Consider the following 16905-nt stretch of genomic DNA (forward strand, 5'->3'; position numbering starts at 1 on the left):
AACCAGTGACCGGGCCATTTCTTTATGTTGGGCCCGCTCTTGCCAGGTCGACCGCCATTTTGAGAGTTCGGCAGCTACCGGCGATCGCGGGGTCACATGAGCGGACGGGCTCCACCCTGCCGGGCGAGACGTTGCAGCATGGCCACAGTGGAAGAACCGTTATCTAGGTCGTTCCGAAACTGTGCAGCACTGTAGTTGTTAGGATGCCACCGCCTGGAGCGCTGAGGGTGCAGCTGGGAAGCCTCCACCTGGGGAGGCGGGAGAGGCCTGTTCGCACCGTCTCTCCCTCCCAGTGCACCCCACGGCGTCTCGCTTGAGATTTGTTATGGCCGGACCAGGCGATGAGGACGAGGGGGGGGTCGGAGGCATGTGCAAGACATCCCCCTCCAGTGTTGTCGCAGCCATTATAAAAGAAAGAAGTGTCCCGTCCGTCTTCGGGCCGGGCTTCCGGTGGATGTCGGCCGGACGCCCCTGGCTCTGGCCCCATGAACGGGTTTCTTGGTTTATCGGCTGCAGCCGGATCCCGTCGGCCTCGGCCCCCCGACCGTTGGTGGTCGGACCGGAAGAGCATGTGGCGGGACTACCTGCAACTCTCAAGGGCCACCGCGGCCGGACTGGGAGAGAGAGGGGAGGGTCGAGGAGACATTCCCCCCCCCTGCAACTGTTCAGCGTTGTAAAGGCAATCCCCTGGCCGGGTCCCGCTGGTCTCGGCCTCTCCTCCGGCTACACCCTACGTTAGGATCTCCTGGCCGAGGCGTGGCAGCAGGACCTGCCTTATATGGGCTGCTCCCGGCTGGGCGTAGCCGGAACCCTGCCCCACCTTGGAAGTTTCCAGAGTGGGGGTGGATGTTCTACTGACTTGCATTTTCCCTAGTCTATCGATTTTTTTGGCGTGGCAGGCGGTGGGACAGCGAGGGGTGATTTGGTTTCTCTTACTGTTTTTCTGGTCTCTCACCACTGGCATATTTTAACGTTTTCTTGTTTCTAGGACATTAATAGGTTTTATCATTACGTTATGTTATCGTTTCTTTGTTCGTTGTTTAATAAAAGTTCATGTTCATCAGTGGCCTACTGATTTTCGTTTTCCTATTTTTTTCTTTCCAGGTTGTTTCATGGTAAAGTTTCTGTTAACAGGATACAGTGATCACTTCGTTATTATTGCATATGTCCTTTTCACTAGGGGTGCTCTCTGGTCGGGCCAGATGACGTATCTCTAGTAAATGGTCCGGGTGAAAAAGGTGCATCAATCAGTGGGGAGTAGATAGGCATGACAGATTACAACGGGGGAGAACGGTCCGCATTACGTACCCTTTCACTACTTGCAAAGATTTTCCTACGTTTATTTGCAAACAGGGAATACCTCCAAAAAGAACTAATTCCCAAACAGTCAATGTTCGGACAATCAATCAATCAATGAGGAATGAAATAGGTACGACGTGTTAAAGGCTTGCGTTACCTACACTTCACTATCTGCAAAGGGAGATAGAATATTCCTATTCTTCCTCGTTTGCAGGTAGAGAAGATCGTTAAGAGAATTAACTTCGAACAATTCAATGCTCGATTGAAACAATCAACAAGGGGTACTGTGAACACAAATGAACGCCGCTTATATACATACGCATTGCTATTTTCAACAGGTTGTTCCTAATGTTTCTATTTTAGCGAGGTCAAAAGAGATTCCATTAGTGGCCTACTGATTTTGCTCGATTCCTTTTGTTTTTTTACACGATTTTTCGCTATCTGCAAAGACTAAACAGAGTATTGCGACTCTGTGCTTGTTTGTAAATAGAGAATGAACCAAAGAGAACAATCAATCAAATGGAGAGAGAAGCAGGCACGACGGATTACAAAGGGGGAAAGGGCTGCGTTAACTACCCTTCACTATCTGCAAAGAGAGAGTACTCCTAATAGAAATGAGGGGTGGGGGGCAGCAATCAAAGCAGATCAGTGTGCATAAACACGAAAAAAAAAATTCTTACCACGTACTTGACATTCGACAGCTTATGATATTTGCTATTAAAAAACCATTGAAATTCACTGAAAAAACCATAGGTTATAGACCATATATAGTTAGGAATTAGCATTTACAAAACCTTGAAAATTCACTGAAAAAACCATAGGTTATAGACCATATATAGTTAGGAATTAGCATTTAAAAAACCTTATTTTACTCACACAAAACCATTGAAATTCCATATATAGTTAGTTGCACTAACTATATATTGCGCACCCGCAATCCACTGCTGATGATGTCACATATTACATCATTCATGACATGGTCAGTGACATCACTGATGACATCACTGATGACATCTCAAATGACATCACTGATGACATCACTGATGACAACATCCAGTGACTATGTTTCTGTAAAGTTAAAATATGTCTTACATATTGAAGAATGAGTGGATGTATAAGTGTCTGGACGAAGGATTTAGTAGGTGCATGACTGAATGTATGAGTGAGTGATTAAATGTGTCTCACTGAGTGCATGGGTTAGTGACTAAACTGTCTTAATTTGTGCATCATTATGTCTGTTGTTCTGTAAACTGCTGCATGTGTTGATCAGTAGCTATATGAGTAACTATATGGGTTATTGATTGATTGCCCAAGTATTTGCATGGGAGACTGAGTGTGTGTGTGGCTGGATGGGAGGTGTGTGACTCTGTACAGATCAATGTGTACTTGTATCAATGATTGTATAAGAGAGTAAGTATGTAAGGTGCTCTATGTTTAACTGTATAGAGTAGAAAATGGAAGTGTGATTGATTCTTTACAGGACTGACTAGGTGTGTGAGTAACTCCATGGATGAGTGGCAGAGTGTGAGTGTCTGTATAGGTGTATGAGTGCATATGATTGTGTTGTAAACATGAGTGATTGTATGTATGAATGATTGTATGGGTGAATGAGTGAATGTGTGTGTAGACGTAGGAATCAGTGAGTACGTATGTAGTAACTAGTATTGGTGTGTCAATGGTTTCAAAAATTATACTCTGTTTTTAACACTGGGTGAAACAGAGGTTATATTAAAATGTGAGGAGATGCATTGTATTGTCACATGAATGATATCATCAGTGATGTGGTCATTGATGTCAAATGAGATGTCATCAGTGATGTCATCAGTGATGTCATTTGAGATGTCATCAGTGATGTCATCAGTGATGTCACTGACCATGTCATGAATGATGTAATATGTGACATCATCAGCAGTGGATTGCGGGTGCGCAATATATAGTTAGTGCAACTAACTATATATGGAATTTCAATGGTTTTGTGTGAGTAAAATAAGGTTTTTTAAATGCTAATTCCTAACTATATATGGTCTATAACCTATGGTTTTTTCAGTGAATTTTCAAGGTTTTGTAAATGCTAATTCCTAACTATATATGGTCTATAACCTATGGTTTTTTCAGTGAATATATATATATATATCAAACAAACTAATTAAAATTGCTTTGCGCTTATCCCCTGGGGCGGGATGCTTGGGAAACAGGGGTTTTGGGGGGGTGTGTGTATTAGTACTCGGGAATTAATTTTAACACCTGAGTATTAATTCTTCTTCAGTTTAGTTGTTAAGTGTTAAGTAATAGATGTGTATTATTCATCTACACTGACAGGAGAAACAAAGCAAAGTGCTGTAGGTTTCTTCAATTCGAATTGCAGTTTACTGTCTGATATGTAATCCTCAACTGAGGATGTTTTTTGAATTTTCCTCCAATGAGCCTGTGAATAGTGAAAAAAACAACCTTGAATTTGGGTACCCGTGCACATTTTGGTAATTGTGTTAATCATAGGTAATTCAAAGTTAATTAACACTTTTCTAGGGCTTTTGATCCTGGTTTTAGCTTCTATCACTGACAAAAATTAAGTGTATGTTGAAGTTTGTTTATCAGGGAGTAAACTATACAGTAAGGGGGTGATTACAATGGCGGGTGGATCACCCCCGCCGGGCCAGGGGTGGCGATCCGCCCACCATCCCAACTGGATTTACCCTGAAACATTATCATGGCGGGGGTAACGCGGCGGATGGAAAGTCCGTCTGCCGCTTTTCTTCTGGTCGGCAATCATTATGATTGCCAGCTGGGCGGAGCTGGGGCATAATATGGTGTCAATATGGTGTCGGTGCCTGGAAGGCGCCGCCATCCATATCATGATGCCTGGTTTAAAAAGCCTTTTCATGGAGGCGATGCTGCCGTTAAAAGGCTTGGTGGTGATGTGTTTTGGGGGCCCATTGGGGTCCCCCGGGGGATTGGGGGGTTGCATTTTGGGGTACCTATGGTACCCCCTTCATTGCCATGCACAAGGTGGCAGGCACCGCGCGGTGCCTGCCATGTTGTGCATGGCAATGCACAACATGCCTCTTTGTCTTTGCGGCGGGTGCTGCTTACAGCAGCACCCACCGCAATGTCATAGATGTGGAATGTGACCGCCAGGGTGGCGGTCGCATCCTAATTGGTGGTGTGGGACCGCCTCACCGCTGGCGGCCGGTCCAACACCGCTAGGGTGGCAGGCTGACTAAAAGATTTGCCGGCATCCTAATGGGCCCCTAAGATTACTACTCTTTGATTAATGAAGGTGTGAATAGTGTATATTTGGGTGAATTGGTGGGGTGTGGATTTAAACGTTGCATCCATCAGCCAAATATCACTAGCCTCTAACTTAAAAAGATTATGGGGTGTGGCTAAAGATTAGAACTCTTTTAAAAGGGTTTTTCTTGTGATGCAAAAGAAAAGTTTCATTAGTAACAGTTACAGTAAGCTCAGGAGGAATGTTAATATCAGAGAAGGTTTGGGGTGTTACACGTAGGGGGTTACTTGCCTGTTTTTTACACAGTATAATTCTGCTTAGGTTGGGGATTGTGGGTATACAACTTTCTATAGGGATAGGAATGTTTTGTGATACCTCCCTCAAAACTGAGCCACAGTATTTATTGGAGGTGGATTCCAGCTCTTTCGTTTCATATATATTTTCTCTTACCTCGATCTCCGTTGCAGAGGCAGAGTGGTTATGCTCGGTGGTCCTTTTAACAGTGTCACCAAGAGTAACGGCTCTGCCTGTGAATGGGATGAGTAATAATACAGACACCTCCAATGTGCTCAATTAGTCTCTCCTTACAATAAACATAGCCACTGTAACATACCAGTCTATTTCCACTGCTTGATTTAAAATATTTGGGGTGGTTTCTTGCTGCCAATCTCTGTAGAAAGAAGAAAAAGAGAAAACACTGTTTTAGTGATTTTGTGTATGATTGCTTTAAAAAATATTTTGCTTGCAAGCATAAAATGTGTGTATATTAATTATTTCACATCTTTTTTTAATAAAATTAAACCAGGATTTAATTGCACTGGCTTGGCAATGTTGGTTTGGAATTGTTTGCTGACATGATACCTTTGATGAAGAAAGATTGTTTTTGGAGAGACTTGACATAATGAAACAGGTTACCTTCATGAGGTTTTTCTGTTGTGTGGCCGGAAAGTCCTGGAGTTGAGGCTGGGTTTCTTTGAATCTTTCTTTCAATTGTTCTTTCTGTGGTGTTTTGTGTTATAATTTTTTATTAGCATTTCATATTTAAAGACAATTTCATATTTAAATATAACAATATCTCAATCCATCCATGAAATAAATACCAAATTACATAAACATCTTAGTCTTTCTGTGGTGTTTTGTGTGTTTGCTTCTTTGGTTAAAAAAGTGCAGAAATGTTCTTAGTTTTTTGCTATGAAAATCTACTATTGCAAGTAGCCTGCAAAGAAAATGTTTAGTCATTATTTACTAGAAAAAAGTTTTAATTTGTGGGGCTCTAAATTTTAATGCAATGTTACTTTTTCCACAGAAATGTTTCTTAAACTGAAACATGTGAAAAAGTTGTTATTTGTGGTGTTTGATAATGTCTACCTTGTCTTCTTCTGTGTTGATTGCCTTGATTTGTTTTTTGTGGTTATGGATGTCTTCCTCAAACTAGTGGCGTAATATGATTTTATCTATGGAGAATTGTAAACAAATCACTGTTTTATTGCATGCTTGAAAAAGAACAGAAATTAAAATGTGAAATTTACTGTTTAAATATTAATTTTTAATTTATGTTCATTAAATTTGCCCCATTACCATCCGCACTTTCTCTGAGGCAAGCACCTGTTGGAATAGGAATAGTACATTTGCCCCCACCACCATTGAACACTTCTCCTGTGGCAAATACCTGTCACGGTAGGAATAGTTCATTTGCCCCCACCACCATCCAGCACTTTCCCTGAGGCTAGCACCTGTTGGAGTAGGAATAGTTAATTTACCACATCACCATCCAGCAGTTGCCCTGAGGCTAGCACCTGTTGGAGTAGGAATAGTACATTTGCCCCACCACATCCAACACTTTCCCTGAGGCAAGCAGTTGTCGGTGTAGGAATAGTATATTTGCCCCACCACCACCCAGCACTTTCCCTGAAGCTAGCACCTGTCGGAGTAGGAATAGTAAATTTGCCCCAACCACCATCCAACACTTTCCCGGAGGCAAACACTTGCCGGTGTAGGAATAGTAAATTTGCCCCCACCCCCATCCAGCACTTCCCCTGAGGCTAGCACCTGTCATAGTAGGAATAGTAAATTTGCCCCCACCACCATCCAACACTTTCCCTGAGGCAAACACTTGTTTGTATAGGAATAGAAAATTTCCCCCCACCACCATCCAGCACTTTCTCTGAGGCAAGCACCTGTTGGAGTAGGAGTAGGAATAGTAAATTTGCCCGACTACCATCTAGCACTTTCCCTGAGCGTTTTCCCCGAGGCAAACACACAGAGGTGTTAGAATAGTAAATTTATACCATTTCACTGAGCAGTGCCTGGTAATATATTTGGGAAATTAATAAAGTAATTTTTTTTGTTCAGATCATATTTTACAGTTTACTTACAGTTGTTTTTGTAAAGGTTTGTTTGTTCAAGCTTGGTAATTGGTGTCCGGTATGTCCAATCTCTGTTAAAATTTGAAGGAAACTTTTAATAATTATTATTTTTGCCTGTGGTCTCTTTACTATAAATACAGTTTGTTAATTTATTCACTTACTTTTCAAAGGAAAGATAATGTTAGGAATGTCTGCAGTAGACTAAGGGCTGTTTTTCAAATGCTGTAAATAAGTTACAAATATAATATAAGCACTTGTGAATTAGGTGTAATCATTTGGAAGGTGTTTACGTACACTTACTTCTGTCTGTAGATGGCAGTGATCAACTGGAAAGTCGGAACAATTATCCTGCTACTGCTGCTGCATGTGGTCAAAATGTAAGTCAGTGAACCACTGAGCACAAAATGGTGGACGGTTTCTTTTATATGTTTTTCTACAATTTAAATGAAAATATACTTTAGAAACTATTTTTTTGCACGATTCACAACCTGGCAGAATGTACATTTATTTTGCCTTGTATATAAATGTTCGTTTATATGTTACTTCTCGGAATGTCATCCATTTTGAGTAGATGGTGAGTCAGGGGCTGCAATTAAAATAGTTGAAGAACTGCGGCTTCATGGAAGTTGATTGTATGTATAATCTCTTTTTGTCTCTGATGGTAGTGTGTGTTTTATAAAAAAAGTGCTGTAAATATATTTTATTTTTGCAATTTTTTTAAACATATTATTTGATGTTATTGTTAATACCCAGGTATTTTAATGGATAGGTAGGATAAAAATACCAGAGTATTTAAATGAATACCTGGGTATTAATACTGCCCCCCAACCCCTATTTCCCTTTTCATCTCGTCCCAGGGGATATATCCTGAAATATAGACTTTATTCAATTTTGGTTATAAACAGTGAAATAATATTATGCAATGTAATGGTATGCATTGCAATAGAATGCATTGTAATGGAATGTGTTGTAATGGTATTTTTAATAAATCTCAATGAACATTTGCTGTAATGGCTTACGTTGTAAAAACAAGCATTGTAATGGTTTTTGCGTTATAAGAAATGCGATGTAAAAGTATGCGTTGTAATGGTGTTCATTGTATCATCATATATTCTTCTGAACAGAACATTTTGGGAAGATGTTCTAAATGACTGGCTTGAAAAGAAGCTTAACTGGTGAGCCAGGAACAAAGGTAAAAAACTCAGTCCTAGCAGAACACAGGCTTCCTCTCATCAAGAAGGATGAAAGCCAATCAGCTAGCCATTCCTCAACACCTGTAGTAGGTTCTCTAATCCTGGAATCCACAAAGCCTGGGGAGATCCTTGAATCATGTGATTCTAGAATCCTGCACTAGATCCTCAAATCCTGCTCGCACATGGAGCAAGATTGCCTGTGCTGGTGAAGGTGGGGAAACACACATGACATCCCCAATCCTGGGCAGCTTGACCTCTGTTCACACAGCGCAGACAACATCCTGTATGGTACTTCTTGAACTTAACACACTCTTCTCCTGGGATTGCCTGCTGCTCACACTTTAGCTACCAGTGGATGAGCAGAACTTCTCTGTACATGTATTTATATAGCGCAAATCACCGACACGGTATCTAAGCGCTTGCTTAGGGAACCCGTCCTGGTATTCCCCTGTGAGATACCCCGGCAGGGTATCCACAAGGTGAAAGCCAGGCATCCCGCCGCGAGGGGCCGTAGTGGAGATTAAGCAAGCTATTGCCCAGAGTAGCAGAGTTTGACCCCGTGAGTCGAGTAGGCACCGGAGCGAGAATTGTCAAGTCCGTGGAATTTTTGAGGCCGAGACCTCTCCACTGTGTTGTGACCTAATCAAAATGTGTTTACTAAGTTGGTAGGAGTCATTCCCTTCCAAATTAATAATCCAATGGCTGACATGTCAGTGTCCACTTTTTAAAATATGGTCTGCGGCTGCTAAACATGAAAGATTGTGCAGACTAAATGAGGAACCCTGTTGTTTGATACAACCTGCTATCTTTGCACAGGTGGTCCTGTTGCAGTTCTTACCCAGAATGAATTGGTTATGGCACTATGTGCCTTATAGTTAAATTGGGAATGGACAAAAAGTGTCCCTATCTTTTTGACAGAAAGGTAAGACTGTGGAGCTTAACTGTAATGTTACGGCTTAAAATATAATTTTTAGTTGGCTCAGTGCTGAAAACCCATTGCAATGGCTTTTATTGTATTTCTACATTTTCTTTGACTTTTACAATGTTTCCTGAGCCAGCCCTAATGAGCTTCGAGTTTTGAACTTTCCTGCTGAACCAGATTAATTACTTTGCCACTCAGCTGGCAATACAAAGACTTTCTCTGGGCATTAAATTGGTTGAGAAGAATTAGCCTTCTCCTGATAGACATAGGGCAGGAATTCACAAAGGATGATTAGTTGCCATTCTCTGACAAAGTTAAGCATATCTTTCTTTAGATCCTGAATGCATATAGAATATTGTTTTTGACTGGTATGAGTTTCTTCATGTGCTTTGAATTTTATAGTATTTCCCTGACCCCACCCTAATGAGATTCAGGTTTTGAACTACTCTGCTTAGCCAAGTTAATTATTTGCCGGTCAGCTGTTTTTTCAGTCTTTCTCTGAACACTTTTAAAAAAAAAATGTTTTTTAAATTAAATTATTTTATTTTTCAATGACAATAGTTATGACGCCACATGTATCAGATTCATTAATTGACAAACCAATACTAGAAGAAACAAATAAAAACTATGAACAAGACAGGCATTTCATATTAGCTAAGCATAGTCATTTAACTGGTAGCAAATATGATGAAAAAAACATTATTCACCCTATCCAATTAGTAACTGGTGCCCACAAATTCTTGCCTTTATCCTGTCTCCTGTGGCCTTTAAACATATACACTGCTAACTCCATACTATATATAGCAAGTAGCCTAGCCCTCCAATTTATAAACGTAGGAGGATCGTGGCTAATCCATTGAGTTGTAATATTGGCTCTTAGAATGGCCATTGCAATGAAAACTAGGCCTATTTCCGATCTGGTCCAATCCACCATGTTCTGAGTCTGATCTATCTCCAGGATCACTAGGCCGGCGGTTATTGAAATCATCTTGCCAAGGGTCTGGCCCAAGAAAAATGTGATATCTTGTAGGTATTTGGCAAGCTTGGGGCACCCAAAAAACATATGGATCGTATCAGCGGCCAGTGTCCCACACCTGCTACATGAGTTCCCACATGACCCAGACCACTTAGACATTTTTCCCGGAGTATAGTATAAGTGAAAAACTGACATATAATGTTGAGCTCTCAAACTGCCAGTTATTAAGATTTGATGTGCCAATTCCAGAGAAGCCTCCAAGTCCATGCCATCCTGTACACATTTCCTGTCCCATCTATTATTCTGTGTAGCTAGATCATCAGGGAAAGCAGATAGCAGCATTTGATAAATGTTCCCGATCCGGGGCCTAGCCGCTATAATGCCCACCAAGGGTAACTTCCCGAAGTTGACCCTCCCCTGTCAAATAATTTTAACCAAATAGCTTCTAATCTGTAAAAACTTTAAAACGTGTCTTGTGGGGAGCCTGAATGTTTCTTGTTATTCAAAAAACTAAGTAATTTGATCCTCGCAAAAGAAATCACCCAAAACATTGACTCCAAGAGCCCCCAAAATACTGGTTATCTGATCCTGAAAAATTGGTGGTAAAAGCCCATATGCAAACCAATGGGTATAGGTATTTATATTCGAAATCCCAAACCGATGTCGTATTATTTTCAGATAGAGAATGCAGATTGAATGATTTTAAACTTTATTTTCTTGTAATAAGTAGGTTCAATAACTCTGGTTAAGCAATACTGTGCGTCCTTCCCTAATAGGACTTCGTATATAGTAGGTCTAACTTGTTCAGGGACTACCGTCTTACTCCCAACCAACAATATCCCCATTTGTTGTAGTAATTCTACCCAGTGATATAGCCTTAAGGAAGGTAGTCCCAAGCCCCCCCAAGATCTTGGAAGGATTAACCATTTAGCTGCCCTTACAGCTTTATGGTAACCCCATAAAAATCTGGTACAAGCTTTTTCTGCTCTGGAAATACAAGAAGCTGGAAATTCTAGGGGTATTATCCAGAAGAAATATAGAAATTTGGGGAAAATAAGCATTTTAATAACGTTGCACCATCCGTGCGATGAGAAATTAGAATTATCTAATCTTGCGAGTGTCTGATCAATGTTTTTTATGATCAGCTGTATGTTCATCTCAGGTAGCTGCTCGACCGCAGCTGTGCTCTTTACGCCCAGATATGTTGCTGCTGATACAGTCGGGATCCCCTGCGGTTTTAAAGTATCCTAGTCTATGACCTGGGTTTTATTGGCATTTAATTTGTAGCCAGAAACAGAGCCAAAATATTTCGTGAGGTCATACACTGCCGGAAGAGCGGATCTTATGTTAGTTGTGAAAATGGCGATATCGTCAGCGTAAGCTAGCGTTTTATACGAGACCCCATTTACCGTAGCCGCTGTGATCCGTGGAATGGCATCCAGGTTACCAAGTAAAGGATCAATGTTTATTGAAAATAATAACGTAGAGCAGGGACACCCTTGACGGGTTCCTCTGCTAATAGAGAATAAGATGGATTCTTGTCCAGAGATCTGAACACGGGCCTCAGGTGAAGCATACAAGGCCTGTATAGCTGTGGTAAAATCCTGCGGGAACCCTTTGGTCTTCAACATCAACCAGAGAAACCACCAGGAGACCCTATCAAATGCGTTCTCTGCATCCATCAGGATCATCCCCAGGGGTGACTTTGAGGTCTTGGTCCAGTCAAACAAGGCTATTGCCTGCCTAACGTGGTCAGATGTATCATGACCAGGAATGAAACCATGTTGGCGGATCGACACTAGGGGAGCAATAACCTTCCCGAGCCTTAATGCAATTATTTTAGAATAAATCTTGCTGTCAGCGCATATTAAAGATATAGGTCGCTAGGATGAAGGAATAAGTTCTGGCTTTTTCTTTTTTTTTAAACTACAATAGTTGTTTTGTGCTATGAATCAGGAGTCTGGCCCTTCTGAGCTCTTAAAATAAAGATTCAAGCTCACCATAAAGAGTTTGTCTGAATGTGCGGAGAAATTCCAGAGGTAAAGCATCAGGGCCTGCAGCCTTTCCAGCCGCCAACAAGGTTATAGCAGATTCGGTTTCCTCCACCAAAATCGGGGCAGAGAGCATATCCCTCTGTTCTAAAGTAATCCAAGAGGTTACATAGTCGCAGAGAAAGTCCTTACCCGACATTCCTGGGACATCCTTCTCCGTGGAATAAAGCCCCTGATAAAATTCCTGAAAATTCTCCAGGACCTAAACCGGGAGATCCTGAATCTGTCCCCTTTGGTCTTTTATTTGACATATTCTGTTTGAGACCGCTCTTTGATGTATACGCTTGGCTAACGATCTGCCAGTATTCTCTCCGAATTCGTAAATGTCGGCCCTGTGCTGCATGAATTTAATAGCTAATTCCTCTCCATAATGTTGGTGTATCTTAGTTCATTCAGCTGCAATCTGTTTTTGACATTCCTCTGTTTTCTGCGAATCCCCAATTACCCGGATAAGCTCTTCCTCGGCCTCCCGAAGCTGGCCTACCCAGTAGTTGATCTTCTCTAGTATCTTACTCTGTTGATGTATAGAACAACTGCGGATTCCCCCCTCACCGCAGAGTTAAAGGCATCCCAGACTATTAACTTGGATGCGGTGCCCTTATTGATACCAAAAAACTCAACTATCCAGTTAGTCATATATGTACAGTATTCAAGATCAAGGAGTAACTTTCTATCAAATGTCCAGGTTGCCACAGTTTGTATTGAGTTTCTAGTTGGGAGTTGGATTACTAGCGGATTGTGATCCGATATCAATCTAGGGAAGAGCTCAAAATTAATCCTTCCTTTTATTAAGTTAGACACAAAAAACAATCTAACCGTATGAATTTTCTGTGGGGGGGCAGAGAAATGCATATACCCTACATTAGCCTGTTGCTGACTTTGCCAGATATCGACCGGCCCGTGTTCCTGACATAGCCCCTGTAGAGCCTTAAAATTCTTAACCTTCTTACCTAAGTAAGGAGCATTACTATGGAGATTGAAGTTAGCATTCAAGTGAATATTAAAATCCCCGCAAAAAACTATCGAGTGAGGCCACAGAGCAAGTTCGATATTCAGAAGACCAAGGCTAGTAGGATCATCTAAGTTTGACCCATAAAGAGAACATATAGTGTATAATGCCCCACTAATAGCTGCTTCATAAATTACCCATCTCCCTAGATTGTTTTCCTTGACGCGCTTGCACATTAAAATGCCGTGCCTTGCCATTATAGCTACTCCTCGAGTGTTAGTAGCTTGCCGGGTACATGCAAGTGGATCGAGACCCAAATCTTTAAACCAACCTCGATTATTCCAGCAGATCTAATAAGTTTTGCTAATATACCCCTCTTTTACCTGTTGTTAAGGCCACAGCAATTTAATAACAGACTCTGATATATTTTCTCCTATCCGCCATACTACTACTGACAGCCCATAGTAACACAGGGGATTTGCCGCTAACTTTCTTGAAGGAATTGTAGAGAGAAAACGCTTATCTAATTGTTGATTATTGTAAAAGTTGATATATGTCATAACTATACAAATGAAAAAGTATTTGTGTGCCCATCTGCCCCCCTACACCCTAGAGCCCAACTATTAGAACCCTCCCCCTCCAACCCCATCCCCCTCCTACCCCACCACAAGAGGCAGAGGGGCCAACTGTCCCTGGTGATGCTGAGCTAACACACCCACCCCTCCGTACTGCTAGACCTTTAGCCAGTAGTGTATACTGCAAAACTAAAAAAGCGATTATGAGCATCTAAAAAATAGAATAGAGACTAAGAAAAAAACCCCAGCAGAAGGACCCTGACATAAGAAATCCATAAAGTCCTCACAATCCAAGACTCAAGAAGGACAATAACAATCTCAGTAAAAACCTGATATTCTAACAAGAGAATATTAAGACAAGTTCAGTGACAATAAGAATTCTTCAGCCTGAATTTCCGATTGAAAATACCGCATACGACCCTGAGAGACCACCTTCAGTTTCGCAGGATTGATGAGAAAGACCTGAGCTCCTTTTGCCTGGAATTCCGGAATTAATTGACAAAGAAGCCAGCACGTTTCAACTGTCTTTTGGCAAAAATTAGGGCAAACTAAGAAATCGCATCCCTTCCCTGCTCTTTTCTGGTCTGGTCTGGCAAGGTCAAATAAAGATTCCCTGGCCAAAATGTTGTTGATAGACATCAGAATAGAGCGTGAGTGATTATCAGATTGCCATCCTGCTTTACGCTGGTTAAAAGGAAACCGATGGGCCCTTTGAATTTGAGTCTTCCAGTCCCATTGCAGCTAGTCAGGGAAGGCTTCCTCGAACAGCTCGATCACAAACTGACGGGTATCCGACCCTTCTTTTTCCTCAGGGATGCCCAAAATTCGCAAGTTGTCTCGTCCGGCCCAATTTTCAAGATCAGCCAGGTTCAGCAAAGTATCATCCCTTATAGATTGCACTGATTTGGTCTTCTTCTTCTGCATGTTTAGCTCGTCTTCCAGTTGGGAGATCCTGGCTTCCGCCTCTCAAATTCTTGTTGCAAAGTCTGCACAGGTCTTAGCGATTCTATGAATGGATTTTTTCAATTTTCTGCAGGCGCCTTGTGTCCGAGAGCTTTTGGCCCTTGTTTCCTCCCGATGGGCCATAATCATTTGATATATCATAGAGAGCCTAATTTCTTCAGTGCAATTAGGCATGATACCAGGCTCTGCCAATATCTCTCCCTTTACTTCATTAGCTTTCTCTCCCAGATTTAAGGAATAGGAGTAATCATGCTGCCGGTGGCCCCCTCAGCCCTCTTAGCTGGTGTAGGGAACGCAGGAAGTTTCTTTACCATTCAAGGATTAAACAAAGATCTAGCACTCTCTTCTTCCCAATGTAGGCTACTTGTGTCACTCCCTTCACCTGCCCAGTCTTTATCCTGACAATCATCTTCAGAAGAGGTATAATGATCTGATAGAGAGAAAAACTTATCAACAACATCCTCCTCTCTGCAGGTGTTTTCATTGCCTTCTCTCTGGGTAGCCATATGAGTGTGTTGAGCTGTATCCACAGCGCCAGCCCCAGTTTCCAGGCTGTCACACGAGGGGACTCCATTTCCCAAAATACATTGGAATTGCTGTGTTAGGGTTGAGCAGTCTATTTTTTCCAAGGGGAAAGACCTCTCAATGACACCAGTCTCAGCAAATGTATCAACTTTATCAGCAACAGTATCAGGGGTAGTATCGGGGAGACCTGCTGCCTCCAGCTTAGCCGCCCCGGATCAAGACCCCTCCGGCTGCAGCCACCGCTCCATCAACACTGGCATCCTGGGTCAGAGCCACCTGCGCCACCATTTCCCCCGAGACAACAAATCCAAGACTTTAGTTTTCCCCGAAGGAGATGACCCAACGCCACCATCGGCATTACCAGCTGCTTTACTTCTTACAGACTGAGCTTTAAACAGCGCAGGTACAGTTTGCTTACAGCGTGTGACGGCTCCATTCTTGGCCAGTTTCTGCTGCTTGCTGAGCCCAGCAACTCTGCCCCGGATTGGCGGCTCACGGCCTCAGAGCCCCCTCCATCAGCTGGACCAACAATGTCGACAGGAGCTGATTTCCCAGTGTTATCCAGGCCGGCCGGCATGCCTTGCCCCCTGATCCCCTTGCTGCCTGTCTTCAGCGGCATTGCTACGGCTTCCTCAGTAGGTGCATACGAGGTAGGCAAAACAGCCACCAGACCGAAAAGAACTCGGGATGCCAGTCGACAGGGGAGCGGAACCCCCCACAGCCACAGCCACGATCTCCAGATCATCCACACAGTCCAGGCACAGGATTTGTGAGAGAAGCAGGCAGTAAGCGATATCAAGCAATGTCTATTTCATGAGTCCAGTTGCCTCCTCTAAAGCGGTGCTCAGGATCTCCATCGGAGCAGGTCTTAGCAGGAGAGAGTAAGTGGTCAGATCACTCGGCTGTCCGACCAGCCGTCATCTTGCCCGATTTCTCTGAACACTACTGACATTTGGAGTACTCACCATCTCCTGAGAGACGAAGGGGAGCAGTTTGCATAGGGAAAATAGCTGCCATTCTCTGGCAAGCTTGGGTATCTTTCTCGCTGGGGCAGAAGATGAATAAGAAAAACTCTGGAATAAGACCCAACAAGAGCTTCCTTTGAACAAAGGATAGAAGTAACCAATTTTGGGAGGGAGTAGAAATGCTCAGGCATGACCATCGTGAAAAATCCTTAAATGCTGGTCAGTGGGGTAGAAGGTTGATGTGGCATTCAGATAGAATTCTACACATCCACTTTTACACCCCTTCACAGGGTCAAAGAGTTTGAGCAGAATTGGGCTACCGAAGAAGAAGGAGAGATTGGCTAGTAGATAAGCCTCGGTCATTAGTGAAAGTACTCTGGAGTCGTACTTCCTGGCTTCTTTGCTCCTTAGCTCCCTCTGTGTGGCCCTCTGTGTGGCAGTATATCACAGAATTTGTGGGGATCCTAAGGGACTGGGACGTCTGTGGACTAGTTCTTGCTAGAGGTACTTTGAAAGGGATGTACTTTGGACTCTAGCAAGACTCAAAGGTGCCTTGCAAGTGGCTAGCAGGTTGAGGACTGAGGAGTCTAGGAGCTGCTGGATGGTGCTGCTGGAAGTCCCTGGGCCAAGAGGCTACCACAATCTGGGTGCATGAGTATAGCTGTTTACCTTCATTAAGCATGTGCCATGGGTTGAGGAAAGCCACAGATGAACAACCACAATTTTAGAGGCCTTCAATTGAAACTCGGGCCGTCTGGAGAATGCCACCAGGAGCCCCACTTAGATAATGCAGTCTAAAATGGTCCACTGAGGCCAGAAATATTTTCTGTTTTAACAGCTGCTCATATGCGCCATTTCTGTAAACTGCAGCTGTACTCCGAGTCTTGAGACC

Source organism: Lissotriton helveticus, chromosome 1_1 (assembly GCF_964261635.1).
Source record: "Lissotriton helveticus chromosome 1_1, aLisHel1.1, whole genome shotgun sequence".
Taxonomy (NCBI): domain Eukaryota; kingdom Metazoa; phylum Chordata; class Amphibia; order Caudata; family Salamandridae; genus Lissotriton; species Lissotriton helveticus.